The sequence below is a fragment of the Gossypium hirsutum genome, chromosome A12 (genome assembly GCF_007990345.1).
Source record: "Gossypium hirsutum isolate 1008001.06 chromosome A12, Gossypium_hirsutum_v2.1, whole genome shotgun sequence".
NCBI classification, from domain to species: Eukaryota; Viridiplantae; Streptophyta; class Magnoliopsida; order Malvales; family Malvaceae; genus Gossypium; species Gossypium hirsutum.
Window position 1 is genome coordinate 40,006,141 of NC_053435.1, and position 17,136 is coordinate 40,023,276.

Here is a 17,136-nt window from a genome sequence, read left to right on the forward strand (position 1 = left end):
ATAAAATAATATTAAAAATAATTTCTTCGGCCTTAGATTAGTGGTTCCGAAACCACTGTTCTGACTAGGCCCAAAATCGGGCTGTTACAATTCTCCCCCTTAAGAATTTTCGTCCCCGAAAATCTTACCGTTAAAAAGGTTTGGATATTGGTCTCTCATAGTCTCCTTAGGCTCCCATGTTGCCTCTTCTACCCCATGTCTATGCCATAATACTTTCACAATTGCTATACTCTTATTTCTTAATTGCTCAACCTTTTTTGATGAAAGAACATGCGAAGGGTCAGAACGATAACGGCACAACATCGACACATGGAAAACATTGTGGATTTTCTCTAACTAGGATGGAAAGGCTAGTTGATAAACCGTAAATTATACATATTTTTACCCTATGTTTAATGCATTTTATGGATGATTTCTTACTAGAATTGGTGAAATCGATGCTCCTAATGCTTTAATTCCATGTTTTACACTTAGGAGAGCATAGGAGAGCGAAAGGAGCCAAAAAAATGAGCCAAAAAGGGACAAAACAGACCAAATCGAGAAGATGGCACGGCCTAAGCCTTGCCACACGGGTAGCTCACACGCCCGTGTCTTTCTAGGGTGTCGACCAAGGCTTTCACGATTCACACAGCCTGGCCATTGACCCACACAGCCGTGTGTAATTTAATGGATTGAACACGGCCTGGCAATCACGTCACACAGCCGTAGCACATGGGTGTGTCCTTTCCGAGCCCACGTTAAGTACAATTCGAAAAAGTCCATTTTTGAGGGCTTCTAGGCATCCAAAGCCTATAAGTACACCCTAGAAGAGGATAAAAGGGGAGACGGAGAAGGAGGTAAGGAATTACCCCAAGGAAGCCGATTGATCCATCACAGAAGTCGGATTCATCATCAAGAATGAAGATCTCTCCTCAATTCCCCTTCAGGAGTTTTGAGTTTTCTTTACGTTTTGTATTCTTTATTATTCAGAGATGTTTTCTTTTTTAGTTATGAACTAAACTCCTAAATACCTAAGGGGGATGAAACCTAAGACGAATCTTGTTATTATTTTTTGAATCGTATGATAAATATTTAACTTGTTCTTAATTATGTGTTTTTAATTCTTGTTTTGATATCCCAGGATATTGATTCAAGACACGCTCTTATTCAGAGGAGGAATAGACCCTGTCTAAGAGTACATTTTTCATAATTAAGCGGAGTTGATTGTGCGCCTAGAAATAGGGTGACAAGGTTTTGCCGGATTAGGGTGAAACCTAATGAGGGGATCCATAGATCGAGTTAATGCAACCCTAGAGTGTTAATTAGAGAAAAGTCTCAGTTATTCAATCTAGGGATTAGACGTTATTAGTCTTGAATAGGGATAATAACATAACTTAGGGATCTCTACGGAACAAGTTGAATGAATAAATCATCCAGTTCGGAGCCAGAATAACAAGTAAAGTCTAGGTGGATCTTTCCTTAGGTATTGTCTCAAGTCAATCGATTTTCCCAAAAGCAATTCCCCAATTCTTTTCTCTGTGCGTTCTTAGTTTAAATAATTAATTTAATTAAAACAAACCCTTTTATTCTTAGGCTAGATAATAAAAAGATAGTTATTACTAGTACTTTTGGTTCCTTGGGTACGATATCCCAGTCTTGCCATTACTATACTATTGTTCGATAGGTGCTCTTGCCTTTTCGTCGTGATAATAGTTAGTTTAGGTTTGATCTTCATTATAAATATTTATTACTTGTTACGAATCACGCGATCAAGTTTTTGGCGCCGTTGCCAGGGATCTTAAATATTAGGAACGCTCAATTTTTATTACTTTAGCCATTTATTTTTCTTGCAATTTAATTTAATTTAATTATTATTTATTTACTTTTTCTCTCTCTTGGCAGGTTTTTATAGGTTATGACTAGAAAAAACTCGTCAGGACCTTTACTTTTTGACGAAGAAATCGATCGCACAGTTCGTAAAAACCAAAGAGAAATAAGGTGCAGCTTAAGATACACGGAGAACGAGCAAGAAGACGATACTTAACCCCCAATCGAAGAGATGGCTGAAAACCAAAGCAATCAGCTACCTCCTCTAATTGCGGTTAATCAAAATCCTACTCCACGTACTATGTATGATTATGCTAAACCTTCTCTAACAGGAACTGAATCTAGCATAGTTAGACCTGCTGTAACTGCAAATACTTTTGAATTAAAACCTAACACTATTCAGATGATTCAACAGTTTGTTCAGTTTGATGGTTTGCAGGATGAAGATCCCAACACTCACATAGCAATTTTTCTAGAATTTTGCAATACATTCAAAATCAATGGCATTTCTGATGATGTCATTCGTCTTCAGTTATTTCATTTTTCATTAAGGAACAAAGCTAAACAGTGATTGAACTCGTTAACACGAGGGTCAATTACTACTTGGGAGCAAATGACAGAAAAAATTTTACTAAGATACTTTCCGCCGGCGAAAACGGCTAAATTACGTAATGATATCTCTTCTTTTGTGCAGATGGATTTAGAAACACTTTAAGATGCATGAGAAAGATACAAGGAGTTACTGAGAAGGTTCCCTCACCATGGGTTACCGCTTTGGCTGCAAGTACAAACATTCCACAATGGTCTGAATCCCTCGACTCGGTAAATGGTTGACGCAGCTGCTAGCGGAACCATCAACAACAAAACACCTAAAGAGGATTATAAATTCATTGAAAAAATGTCACTGAATAAATACCAGTGGCAAGTCATGAGGACTAAGCCAATAAAAATAGCCGGCGTTTATAACGTCAACTCAGTTACTATACTGTCAAATCAGGTAGAACTTCTTAAGAAAAAGATTGATGGTTTTCTTGGTGCTACGCAGGTACATCCAGTAATGAGGTGTGACTCAAGTGGTGGAGGTGTGCATACAGAATATAGATCCTTCAACACTCCAACCGAAGAGGAACAAGTCAACTATATGGGCAATAATAACTTTAGATCTCAAAATAACTCATACAGTAATAGTTATAATGCAGGTTGGAGGAACCACCCAAATTTCTCCTGGGGTGGTCAAGGGAATCAAAAGCAACAAAATCCTCAGGGTTTTCAACAGCCACCTTATCAACAAGAGAAAAAACCAAACCTTGAGGAGATGCTTTCAAAGTTCATATCAGTGTCAAAAACCCGTTTCTAAATACCGAGGCAGCACTTAAAAATCAACAAGCATCGATCCAAGGACTCCAAACTCAGATAAGCCAGCTCTTCAAACTAATCTCGGAAAGATCACTAGGAAATTTACTTAGTAATACCAAATCAAGAGAGCATGTCAAAGCAGTTACACTAAGGAGTGGGAAAGTGTTAGCGGAATCTGAAAAGAAGTTAGCACAAGAACCCGTAGAAAGCGACAGGAGGGAAGAAAAACCCGAAAATAGTGACAAACCAGTGCCGGACGAATATACACCACCAGTCCCATATCCAGCAAAATTAAAAAAAGATCGCATTGATGCACAATTCGGTAAGTTTCTTGAACTTTTTAAGCAATTACATATCAACTTACCTTTTGTTGAAGCTATCTCGCAGATGCCTACATACGAAAAATTTTCAAAGGAGCTTCTAACAAATAAAAGGAAGTTTGAGGACTTATCTACAATAGAACTCAACGAGGAGTACTCCGCCATACTCCAAAATAAGTTGCCAACCAAACTAAAAGATGCAGGAAGTTTTACTATCCCTTGCTTAATCGGTAATCTGAATATTGAAAAAGCACTAGCTGATTTAGGCGCTAGTATTAATTTGATTCCATATAAAATGTTCAAACAACTTGGTCTTGGGGAACCTAAACCTACTAGCATGAGTATTCAATTAGCCGATAGATCTGTAAAATATCCTAGGGGTATTATAGAAGACGTACTTGTAAAAGTAGATAAATTTATATTCCCTATTGATTTTGTTGTGCTTGACATGGATGAAGATGTGGGATTACCCTTAATTTTAGGGCGCCCATTCCTAGCCACTGCTAGAGCTGTGATTGACGTGGGTGACGGTAAAGTGGTACTTAGAGTAGGTGACGAGGAGATGTTCTTTAAAATTTACGATGCTATGAGATTCTCTAGGGAACAAGATGATTCATATTATTTCATTGACTCCATTAATCATATTACTCAAGACTCTTTTCTGGAAATTGTATAAAAGGAGACGGCAGAACCGTATCCAGCTTAAGATGAGGAGATAGGTGAGGAACCTAATGACCTTCCGTCAAGACAAGTAGAATATGAGGGTATTAAGATAAATAATGAACTTAAGCAAAAACCCTCAATTGAGGAGCCTGCCAAACTGGAACTTAAACAATTACCAAGCCATTTAGAATACTCATTCCTTAGAAATAATTCTACATTACCAGTTATTATCGCTTCTAATTTGCACCCCAAGGAGAAAGAGGAATTAATCCAAGTATTAAAAAAACATAAGAAGGCTACAGCATGGAATATTTCTGACATTAAAGGAATCAGTCCTTTTTTTGCACCCACAAAATTTTGATGGAAGATGAATACAAACCATGTGTGCAAGCTCAAAGACATCTGAACCCCAACATGAAGGAAGTTGTAAAAGCCGAGGTAATTAAACTTCTAGATGCTGGAATTATTTATGCTATTTCTGACAGTTCTTGGGTAAGTCCAGTGCAGGTTGTCCCCAAGAAAGGAGGCATGACGGTTGTGACCAATGAGAAGAATGAATTAATCCCAACAAGAATGGTTACAGGGTCGAGAGTTTGCATAGACTACAGGAAACTGAATGACGCCACAAGAAAAGATCACTTCCCCTTGCCATTCATTGACCAAATGTTAGAAAGATTATCCGGACACATGTATTACTACTTCCTAGACGGACTCTCTGGTTACTTCCAAATCCCAGTAGCTCCTGAAGATTAAGAAAAGACGACATTCACACATCCATATGGTACGTTCACTTATCGTAGAATGTCTTTTGGATTATGTAATGCTCCTGCCACTTTTCAGCGCTGTATGATAGCCATATTTGACGAACTCGTGGAAGATATCATGGAAGTCTTCATGGATGATTTTTCGGTAGTCGGTAACTCTTTCCATCTCTGCCTTAAAAATTTAAAACGAGTTCTAATAAGATGTGAGGAAACAAACCTTATGCTTAACTAGGAGAAGTGGCACTTCATGGTTTAAGAAGGTATTGTATTAGGGAATAAAATTTCTAGTAAAGGGATTGAGATGGATAAATATAAAATAGAAACAATCGAAAAATTACCAGCCCCTAGTTCAATTAAGGCTATTAGAAGCTTTTTAGGACATATTAGTTTTTATAGAAGATTTATTAAGGATTTTTCTAAAATAGCTAAGCCTTTGACTAAATTACTAGAAAAAGATATACCTTTTAACTTCGATCAGGAATGTTTAGAAGCATTTAATACTTTAAAGGATAAATTATTAATGCTCCAATCATAATTGCACCTGATTGGAACTTGCCATTTGAACTAATGTGTAATGCGAGTGATTTTACAGTAGGTGCAGTATTGGGACAACGAAGAGACAAGCATTTTCAACCTATCTATTACGCCAGCAAAACCTTAACGGCTGCACAAGAAAACTATACTACTACGAAAAAAGAGTTGTTAGCTGTGGTTTTTGCATTTGATAAATTTCGATCATATCTCATATTGTCTAACGTTGTTGTTTACACTGACCATTCCGCCCTTCGGTACCTTTTAACTAAAATCGATGCAAAACCTTGACTCATTCGATGGATTCTCCTATTGCAGGAATTCGACTTGGAAATTCAGGACAAGAAAGGAGCTGAAAATCTCGCGGCTGATCATCTGTCCAGGCTCGAGAAATCTAATACCAGAGAACTAGATGACATGGAAATAAATGATTCGTTCCCTGAAGAATAATTTTTCGCTATATCTAACTCTGAGGTACCTTGATTTGCAGACATCGCGAATTTTTTAGCTACTAACATTATCCCAAAAGGGTCAACACACCAGTAGAAGAAGCGATTCTTTAATGATGTGAAAAACTACTTTTGGGACGATCCATCTCTGTTCTGTAGATGTGCAGATCAAGTCATCAGAATATGCGTAACAGGATAAAAAATATCAAAAATATTGGAACACTGCCACTCAGGGCCAACCGGAGGACACTATAGTGGAACTAAGACCACACACAAAATACTTGAATCAGGTTTTTATTGGCCTTCGTTATTCAAGGATGCTAGCAGGTATGTTACTTTATGTGACAAATGCCAACGGATAGGTAACATATCTAAACGTGATGAAATGCCTCAAAACTATATGTTTTTTTGTGAAATATTTGACGTTTGGGGTATCGATTTCATGGGCCCATTCCCTAGTTCATTTGGAAATAAATACATCGTAGTAGTAGTTGACTACATGTCCAAATAGGCAGAAGCTTAAGCTCTACCTACTAATGATGCTAGAGTGGTAGTACGTTTCCTTAAAAAACTCTTTTCGAGATTTGGAACACCTAGAGTAATAATTAGTGACAGGGGCACTCATTTTTGTAATACCCAATTTGAAAAAACCCTTAATAAATACGGAGTTCATCATAGAACAGCTACCCCATACCATCCTCAAACAAATGGACAAGTTGAAGTAGCAAACCGAGAACTCAAACGGTTCCTTGGAAAAATAGTAGAATCAAACAGAAAAGACTGGGCAACAAAAGTAGATGATGCCTTATGGGCTTACAGGACTGCTTTTAAGACTCCTATAGGGACATCACCCTACAGACTTGTTTATGGAAAAAGTTGTCATCTACCATTCGAACTAGAGCATAAAGCTTTTTGGTTTATTAAATTTCTAAACCTTGATCCCGAACTTGCAGGAAAAAATAGGTTGATGTAGCTGAACGAGCTAGATGAATGGCGAGCCAATGCATACGAAAATTCACGCCTTTATAAGGAAGCAACAAAGTGGCGGCATGACGTTCTTTTAAAGCAACATAAACAATTTGAAGTTGGAGATCTTGTCTTACTATACAACTCAAGACTCAAATTGTTTCCCGGGAAACTAAAATCACAATGGTTAGGACCCTTTGCAATTCAATCTGTTCATCCATATGGCACTATAGAGGTAAGTCACCCATCATACAGTACTTTCAAAGTAAATGGACACCGTTTCAAACTTTATAATGGTGAGGATTTTAAAGTCGATGGAGAGGAGCTACGACTCCAAAAATCGCCCTAAATATACCAACAAGGTAACAGTCGAGCTTAGACTATAAACAAGCGCTCCTCGGGAGGCAACCTGAGTACTAACGATTTTAAATTATTTTAAATGATTTTTAAATTCAAGTTTTAAACATTTAGGTCACTAACAGGGTATTTGAAGCACAGGTTCTTAGCTCCACACGGCCGATAACATGGACGTGCTTAAGGCCGTATGACTGACATGGAGGGAAACACAACCGTGCGATAAGACCGTGCAAAAATAGGGTAAATGATTTCCCTAAAACACGGGATGCGATAAATCCCCACGGCCGTGTGACATGGCCGTGGGAAACTTGATAGGTGAACACAGGCGTGGGAATAGAAAAACACGAGCGTGCCAGGGGCAAGGCTAGATTCTGTTTCTTCAACACGGGCGTGAGACACGCCCGTGCCTATAAGCCGTGGACAATAATACATGGGCGTGGTACCCTAACACACGGGCGTGGGAGAAGTGAACAAAGCTAGGCACGACCGTGCGATATGGCCGTGGGCAACACACGCCCAAGATACACGGGCGTGGGATAGTAGTCGGGCACGACCTAAAATTGCAAAATTCAAAAAACACGGGCTCACTTTCAGAGTATAGGGCATGGCCCTAGGCCGTGTGGCTTCCCCCTATATAAGCAAACCACTGTTCATTTTCTTCTTCCTTTCAAAAACCTAGCCGAAATCTCCCCTTCCCCACTCCCTAATCCCTATTCCAGCCAAAATTACCCAAATTCTCACTTCCCCAACCCTCAAACCACACTAAAATCCACTCCACCTGTAGTAATCCTCACTTTCCTCTCTTTTTTCCCTCCATTTTCCCTCCACACGGTTGTACCCCACAGCATGAGGACCCATCGACTCAGCCACCACCACCCTCTCGTCCAGTTCATGCGGCGGCTTCATATGCTAAAATCTCTGAGCACCTCACCCGATTCGAGCAGCAGTGTTTTCAGTGATTTGACAACATTGATGGTACTCTGCAGCAGATTTGTCAGCACCTCTGCATCTCATCGCCAATCCCACCTCGCGAACCATCCAGTGATGAAGATGTTTAGAAATATTTATTTTATTATTTTATGTTTTTAATTTTTATTCAAACTACTTTTTATTTTTATTTTTATTTTTTCGCAGATTTAGAATTTTATTATAAATTTCGGTTATTTCTTTTGGAGTACTTATTCTTGCTAATATCCCCTAAAAAGTTATTGATTTTATCACAGTTATATAGAGCTCTTCAGCTCATCATCACATAGGAACTAAACCTCCACCGGGAAAGGTTCTCCACGACTGCCATGTCCTGCTCGACCACAACCATAGCTACCACTAGAAATAATATTCTTTTGGCGCAGGACTTATGGCCTAATGAACCTCTACGACCGCCGGAGTATCCTCCTCCACTCTCAAACCGATCACTCTCCAAAACTCTAGTTCGAGGAATTCATCATATAGGAAGTTTCACTTCTCTTCCTATCTTATTTTTATACTCTAACATCTATCTTTGTATATTGAGGGCAATGTACATCATAAGTGTGGAGGGTATTTATTTCATTATCAGAAAAATCCCTGAATAATCATCTTGTTCTCTTGAAAAAACTCTCATATCATATTTAGGATAAATTTTAATTAATTTATGATTTTGATTGATATATCTTGAATTAAAACATAGGGATTTATGCATTGATTATTTAAACTTTAAGACAATAGAGAGTCAAGCATGATGAGTTGATTTTTAAGAATTCAAAATCTTAGACTGTTTCCCCAAGTCTAGGTATTACTTTGAATTGGAATTCACGAGTCTAAACATAAAAAAGCCATAATTTTTGTGAGATTTTTTAGCCTTTTGAGCATCTAATTCATCTTTTCACGCACAATTTTATTATTGCTTTGAGTGCGTCTTTATTGAACTAATATTCTAGAACTTGCTTGATTATGTATGTCGAGACCACACCATTTGATTTGATATATCAAAATGATTAAGGCACTTAGGATTAACCCACTCATGCCATGAAAAGCCTACCTCCATGATTAACCCCTAGTAAACCCCCTTGAGCCTAACAAACCATTTCTTGTATTGCCCTTAATGTTAACCTTTGACCCATTATTGTTGTAATCCCCTAAATTGATCCCTATTTTTGTTGAGATTTGAGTTGAATGGATTGCCTAGCTATGTTTTGTTCTTGATATTTAGTCTATATTATTTAACTTGTTCATAAAAAAATGTATATATATTAGTAATTCCATATTCTGAGAAGAAGCTCTGTTGTACGCAAGTGAAGATTAACTCTTTTTCTAGTTAGGCAATTTTTCAATTCAATCTCGATTCTAACCCTTTCTTTTCAGCTTGTGACCACACCCCCTAACCAAACCGCACTACAACCCTCTAAAGACTTTTTGATTGATGTATCATATTAAATTATTATGGTGGAGATTTGATTTTCATGCAAGCCTATGGTAATGACTTTTCATTATTAACTATTGAGTGCTTCATTTATTGTCCTTAAACACCTCGAGTGATTTGAGTGAATCTTTAGTGAGGATGTGAAACTCTGTGATATCCTGAATAAAAGTAATTACTTAGATGCAGAGAGGCACCTATGTTTGCATGATTAAATACTCAACTTGGAATGTTTGAAACTTTTATGTTCTTTTAGTTGAATTCTCAATGTATGATTACCTATGGATTATTTTGAGATATTATCGATAAGAATTATAAGTTGAGAAAGATTTATTTTGATTATGAGTTGAGAATTTTGCTTGAGGACAATCAAATGCTTAAGTGTGGGGGTATTTGATAAACCGTAAATTATACATATTTTTACCCCATGTTTAATACATTTTATGGATGATTTCTCATTATAATTGGTGAATTCAATGCTCCTAATGCTTTAATCCATGTTTTACACTTTGGAGAGCATAGGAGAGTGAAAGGAGCCAAAAAGGGACAAAATGAACCAAATCGAGATGATGACACGGCCTAAGCCTTGCCACACGGGTAGCTCACATGCCCGTGTCTTTCGAGGGTGTCGACCAAGGCTTTCATGATTCACACGGCATGACCATTGAACCACACGACTGTGTGCAATTTAACGGATCGAACACGGCCTGGCAATCACGTCACACGGTCGTGGCACACGGGAGTGTCCCTGTCGAGCCCAAGTTAAGTCCAATTCAGAAAAGGCCATTTTTGAGGACTTCTAGGCATTCCAAAGCCTATAAATACACCCTAGAAGAGGAGAAAAGGGGAGACGGAGAAGGGGGTAAGGAATTACCCTAAGGAAGCCGATTGATCCATCACAGAAGCCGGATTCATTATCAAGATTGAAGATCTCTCCTCAATTCCCCTTCAGGAGTTTTGGGTTTTCTTTATGTTTTTTATTCTTTATTCTTTGGAGATGTTTTCTTATTTAGTTATGAACTAAACTCCTAAATACCTAAGGGGGATGAAACCTAAGACGAATCTTGTTATTATGTTCTGAATCGTATGATAAATATTTAACTTGTTCTTAATTATGTGTTCTTAATTCTTGTTTTGATATCCCAGGATACTGATTCAAGACACGCTCTTATTCAGAGGAGGAATAGACCCCTTCTAAGAGTACATTTGTCATAATTAAACGGAGTTGATTGCGCGCCTAGAAATAGGGTGACAAGATTTTGCCGGATTAAGGTGAAACCTAATAAGGGGATCCATAGATCGAGTTAATGCAGCCCTAAAGTGTTAATTAGAGAAAAGTCTCGATTATTCAATCTAGGGATTAGACGTTATTATTCTTGAATAGGGATAAGAACATAACTTAGGGATCTCTACGGAACAAGTTGAATGAATAAATCATCCGGTTCAGAGCCAGAATAACAAGTAAAGTCTATTCCCCAATTCTTTTCTCTATGCGTTCTTAGTTTAAATAATTAAGTTAATTAAAACAAACCCTTTTATTCTTAGGCTAGATAATAAAAATAGAGTTATTACTAGTAGTTTTGGTTCCCTTGGGTACGATATCCCTGTATTGCCATTACTATACTATTGTTTAATAGGTGCGCTTGCCTTTTCGTCGTGATAATAGTTAGTTTAGGTTTGATCTTCATTATAAATATTTATTACTTGTTACGAATCATGCGATCACTAGTCGAAAAGCTACCAGTCCAATTCTCTCAGTCACCTCCTAAGATCAAATAAAACGTGGAACAAATTTCCTTTCCTACCGAATCTGAGGACTTTCTTCCATGGGGATACTTTTAAAAACACCTTATCACTGACTTGAAACTCAATTTCCTTTTGTTTCAAATCCTCGTAGGATTTCTATCTATCCGAAGCGGCCTTCTAACACTCACGAATCACCTTTACATTCTCTTCGGTCTCTTTGACTAAGTCAACCTCGTGAATCTGATTTTTTCTGAGTTCGGTCAAATACAAAGGAGTTCGACACTTACGCCCATACAAAGCCTCATAAGGCGTCATTTTCAAACTCGATTGATAGCTATTCTTGCAGGCAAACTTTGTAACACCTCTAACCCATAATCATTGCTGGAATATGTTAAGAGGCATTATCGGACTTATAATAACATTGAGAACTGTCATTATCAAATAATCATATCATTACAGTAGATGGCATTCATTCGAATTCAATAAGAACATAAATCGAGCATACAAAGCCTAACTCATGCATTCGTGACCAATCTGATAACATATAAAAGTTTCAAAAAATTACAAAATTTTCAACATTTAAAAGGTCACACACCCGTGTGAACTGGCCGTGTGCCTCACGCGGCATTAGACATGCCCGTGTGTCTAAGCCGTGGAAAAACAGGGCATACATACTGACTTATCCGCACGGCCACAAGATATGCCCGTGTGTCATGCCGTGTGAAAATTAGGGAGGCTACTGACTTGGGCACACGGCCGAGCACACGCCCGTGTGCCAGCCCGTATGCCACACACGACCCTTAGACACACCCATGTGTATAGGCCGTGTCAAAATTGGAGGGTATACTGACTTTAATTCGTAAGGTACCCCAGAGGACACACACAGCCGTGTAACAGGTTCGTGTGTCACACACGGCTGAGACACACGCCTGTGTCTTTGCCCGTGTGGACAAAAATAGGCCATTGGAATAGCCAATTTGCCACCCCAATTTGGGTCAACCTACGAGTGCCAAATCTATCATATATGCACAACCATTTCGGCCAATATCTATACCAAACCATACATAATTCACGCTACAACATTACCAATCATTTCAAATCTCAATTCATAATTAAATTCATACCAAAACTTAAACTAAAATCATACCTAAACATACGATCAATACATCATTCAATCAAATGCTCAAAACTTACCAAAACTTCTCAACATTGAACATTTTTTTTGGTCAACCAAAACATACAAAAATTTTCACATTAGCATCACATATCATATACCATTATCGAACTATAAGTTTAAACATAAATTAGTCATATCACATGGCTAATATATGTACATCACAAAACATAATTCCACAACTTCTAGCCTATACATGCCATACTTTAATATATACATTTTCAAAGTACCAAAATAAGGTTTGATAGTGTGGTGATGATCCTGACGAGCTCACAGTAGCCTCGATATCTATAAAACAATGTAAACACACACAAAGTAAGCTTTCAAAAGCTTAGTAAGCCATATACAAATAAACATATCATTCAAAGAAAACAAGTATAGTAAAATCATTTATACTTTGAATACCAATGTTAACACAAATCTCACATTCAAATACTTACCTTTCATTCACAAATAGGCTATACAAAGTAAACATACCTGAATCTAATATGATTTCACAAAGTTATTCATTTTCTCAGAATGCTTGTTTGAACCATTTGAAAACGTAAGGATATGCGGATAGCTCAGAGAACATATACAATGCCAACGTCCCAGACGTGGTCTTAGATGTAATCAAACATCGATGCCACTGTCTTAGACAGGGTCTTACACGAAATCAGAGACGATATTGATGTCCCAGACATGGTCATACATGTAAAATAGAAATCGATGCCAACGTCCCAGACGTGGTCTTACACAAAAACACATATCGGATCTTCTGTCATGACATATTTATCCTAACTATTCCTAGGGTTCGTACGGGGCTTTTCGAATGTCGGAACTTTGTCGATACTTTATCAAATTGCACATATTAAGCTTGAATATTCATTCATCACAATTCAAAATCATATGAACAATAATAATTCAATTTAAACACTTTTATTGTATATTGACTTACCTCGTACAGATTCGGATAAATGGAATTTGTTACTCAACGATTTTCGACTTTCCTTGATCTAATTTCGTATTCTTTAGTTCACAATCTAAATCAATTCAAATTTAACTTATTCAATCACAAATTTATTCAAAACAATCCATATACACACAATTAGGGCATTTTGCAAACTAGCCCTCACATATTTACATTTTGACACTTTAGTCCCTAATTGACAAAATCACAAAATACATATAATTTGCTTGTACACAAGCTTAGCCGAATTTTCATAGCTCTCATACAAGTTCATACGTTTCATTTATTTCATATTTTTGTCCCTTAAAATAACATTTTTAGAATTTAGCCTAGTTTACTCAAAATCATCAAAAATCCAAAGACAAAACATATAAACCCAACATCAAACTTTCATATTTCATCAATTAACAACATAAAGCTCATGAATTCATCCATGGCACATTTCAAAATCATCATCAAAATTAGAAATTGAGGCATGGGCTTGATAGTATAAGAAGCAATGATTACAAAGACGTAGAAATTATCAAAAGCTGAGCAAAACACATACCTAATTCACCAAATCAAAATGCCGAGCCCTAGTTTGTTTTCTTTCTCTGTTCTTTCTTTTTATTTTCGATGGATGAACACATAAAATGTCTTTGTCTTATATTTTGTTTTCATATAATTAACTTAATAGTCTGAATACCAATTTTGCCCTTTTATTAATCCATAAATGAATTATAACATAATGGCCATTTAAGTCATTTAATTCATTCAATGGTCAAACAAGCTCATAAGGACCTCACAATCATAAAGCCAAGTCAAAGAGGCATTTTTAACAAGTAGCAGGCAACTTTCATATTTTACGCGATTAGGTCCTTTTAACAAATTGAGTACACAAATTTTCAGACGAAACTTTCACATATGCTAATTCACACATCATAAGCATGGAAATAATATTTAACTATTTTATTGACTCGGATATGTGGTCTCGAAACCACTATTCTGACAAGGTCTAAACCGAACTTTACAATTCTCCCCCTTAGGGTTTTCGTCCTTGAAAATCTTACTGTTAAACAGATTCAGATATTGTCATCTCATAGCCTCTTCAGGCTCCCACGTGGCCTCTTCAATACCTATCAATGCCAAATTACTTTTATGAATGAAATTTTCTTATTTCGGAGCTCTTTAACCTCTCGAGCTAAGATACAGTTCGATTTTCTTCGTAAGTCATATCAAACGGAGGAATCACATGTGAAGGATCGGATCTGTATCATCGAAGCATCGTTACGTGAAACACATCATGAATCTTTTCTAACTCTGGTGGAAACAATAATCTATGTGCTACTGGCCCAATACGCTCATTAATCTCATATGGCCCGATGAACCTCGGACTCAATTTGCCTTTTCTACTGAACCGAAGTACTTTCTTCCACGGTGATACCTTTAAAAACACTCTGTCACTGATCTCAAACTCAATATATTTTCTTTTCAAATCCGCATAAGATTTCTGATGATCGGATGCTACTTTCAAACTATCTCGCATCACTTTGACCTTCTATTCGGTTTCTTTTATTAAATCAATTCCGTGAATCTTATTTTCGCCGAGCTCAGTCAAATACAAAGGTGTACAGTATTTGCGACCATATAAAGCTTCGTATGATGCCATTTTAATGCTCGACTGAAAACTATTATTATAAGCGAATTCAATCAAGGGAAAATATTGTTCCCACGTACCTTCAAACTTAAGAATGCAACATCTCAACATATCCTCGAGTATCTGAATAATTCACTCGGATTGACCATCAGTTTGAGGGTGAAAAGCATTACTGAAGTGCAATTTAGTACCTAGAGCATCTTGTAATTTCTTCCAGAATCGTTATGTGAATCTCGGATCTCTGTCTGACACTATAGACAATGGCACACCATGCAATCTATCAACTGCAACCCAGATAACATCTTTCTTTCTCGGAGACAGGGGTAAACCCAAAACAAAATTCATTATCACTCGATCCCATTTCCATTCTGGAACCATAATCGGTTGTAACAAACCAGATGGCACCTGATGTTCAGCTTTAACTTGCTGACAGATCAAATATTTTGAAACAAAGTGAGAAAAATCTCTTTTCATTTAGTACCACCAGTAATGCTGGTTCAGATTAATATTCATTTTCGTACTACCCGGATGCACAGATAACTGACAGTTACAAGCTTCACTCAAAATCATCTGAATTAACTCTGGATTTCTCGGGACAGAAATTCTATCTCAGAATCTCAGACAATTATCTTTATCAACTCTGAATTCAGAATTAGACTCTACATCACACTGAGCTCGTTTAGCTAAAATTTCATTATCAATCTTCTGAGCTTCGATAATCTACTGTAAAAACAAAGGTCTCACTTTTAACTACGATAAAACTGAACTATCATCAGACAGAACCAAATGAGCATTCATTGCACATAGAGAAAATAATGATTTTTGACTTAAAGCATCTACTACAACATTTGCTTTACCAAGATGATAATCAATTACAAGTTCGTAGTCTTCTATCAGTTCTAAACATCTTCTCTAGCACTGATTCAAATCTTTCTGAGTCATCAGATATTTCAAACTCTTATGATCAGAATATACATGAGATTTCTCACTGAACAGATAGTAACACCAAATCTTTAGAGTAAACACAATCTTGGGTAACTCAAAATCATGTGTTGGGTAGTTCTTTTCATGCAGCTTCAACTATCTCGAAGCATAAGCAATGACTTTGCCTTCTTGCATCAAAACACATCCCAGTCCGATAAAGAAGCATCACTGTAAAAGAAAAATTCTTTACCCAATTCGGGTTGTACTTATACCAGAGCTTTAGTCAACAAATTTTCAACTGATCAAAGCTACTCTGACACTTTACAGACCATTCAAACTTCACATCTTTTTAAAGTAGCTTTGTTAACAGAGTTGCAATCATAGAAAAGCCTTTTACAAACCTTCTATAATAATCAGCAAGTCCTAAAAAATTGTAAACTTCAGAGACGTTCCTCGGAGCTTTCCAATCCAGAATAGCCAAAATCTTGCTCTGATCAACTTGAATACCAGATGCCGATACAATATGACCCAGAAAACCAACTTCTCGTAACCAGAATGCACATTTACTGAACTTTGCATATAACTGTTTATCTTGTCGAATCTGTAGCACTATTCTCATATGCTCAGCATGTTTAGTTTCTGCTCGTGAATAAATCAATATGTCATCAATGAATACGACAACAAATCGATCCAAATACGGTCTGAAAATTTTGTTCATCAAATCCATAAATATAGCAGGTGCGTTAGTCAATTCGAAAGACATATCTAAGAATTCATAGTGACCGTACCTCATTCTGGAAGCAGTTTTTGGAATGTCTGAGTCTTTTACTCGCAACTGATAATAGCCCGATCTTAAATGAAAATACAACAGCTCCTTTCAATTGATCAAACAAATCATCAATACATGGCAGAGGATACTTATTCTTGATAGTTACTTTATTCAACTGATGATAATCTATACACATTCTCATTGTACCATCTTTCTTTTTCACGAATAGGACCGAAGCACCCCAATGTGAGAAACTCGATCTAGAAAATCCACTATCGGTCAACTCTTGCAACTGAGATTTTAATTCTTTCAATTCGGCTAGAGCAAT

General features: G+C 37.0%; 1 non-coding gene across 1 annotated transcript; it reads right to left on the reverse strand.

Moving 5' to 3' along the window:
• Positions 1 to 2,467: 2,467 nt before the first annotated feature.
• On the reverse strand, positions 2,468 to 2,574 carry LOC121212073 (small nucleolar RNA R71). The gene has a single exon (XR_005907283.1). It is a non-coding gene; the product is annotated as a small nucleolar RNA R71 (small nucleolar RNA).
• Positions 2,575 to 17,136: the final 14,562 nt, after the last annotated feature.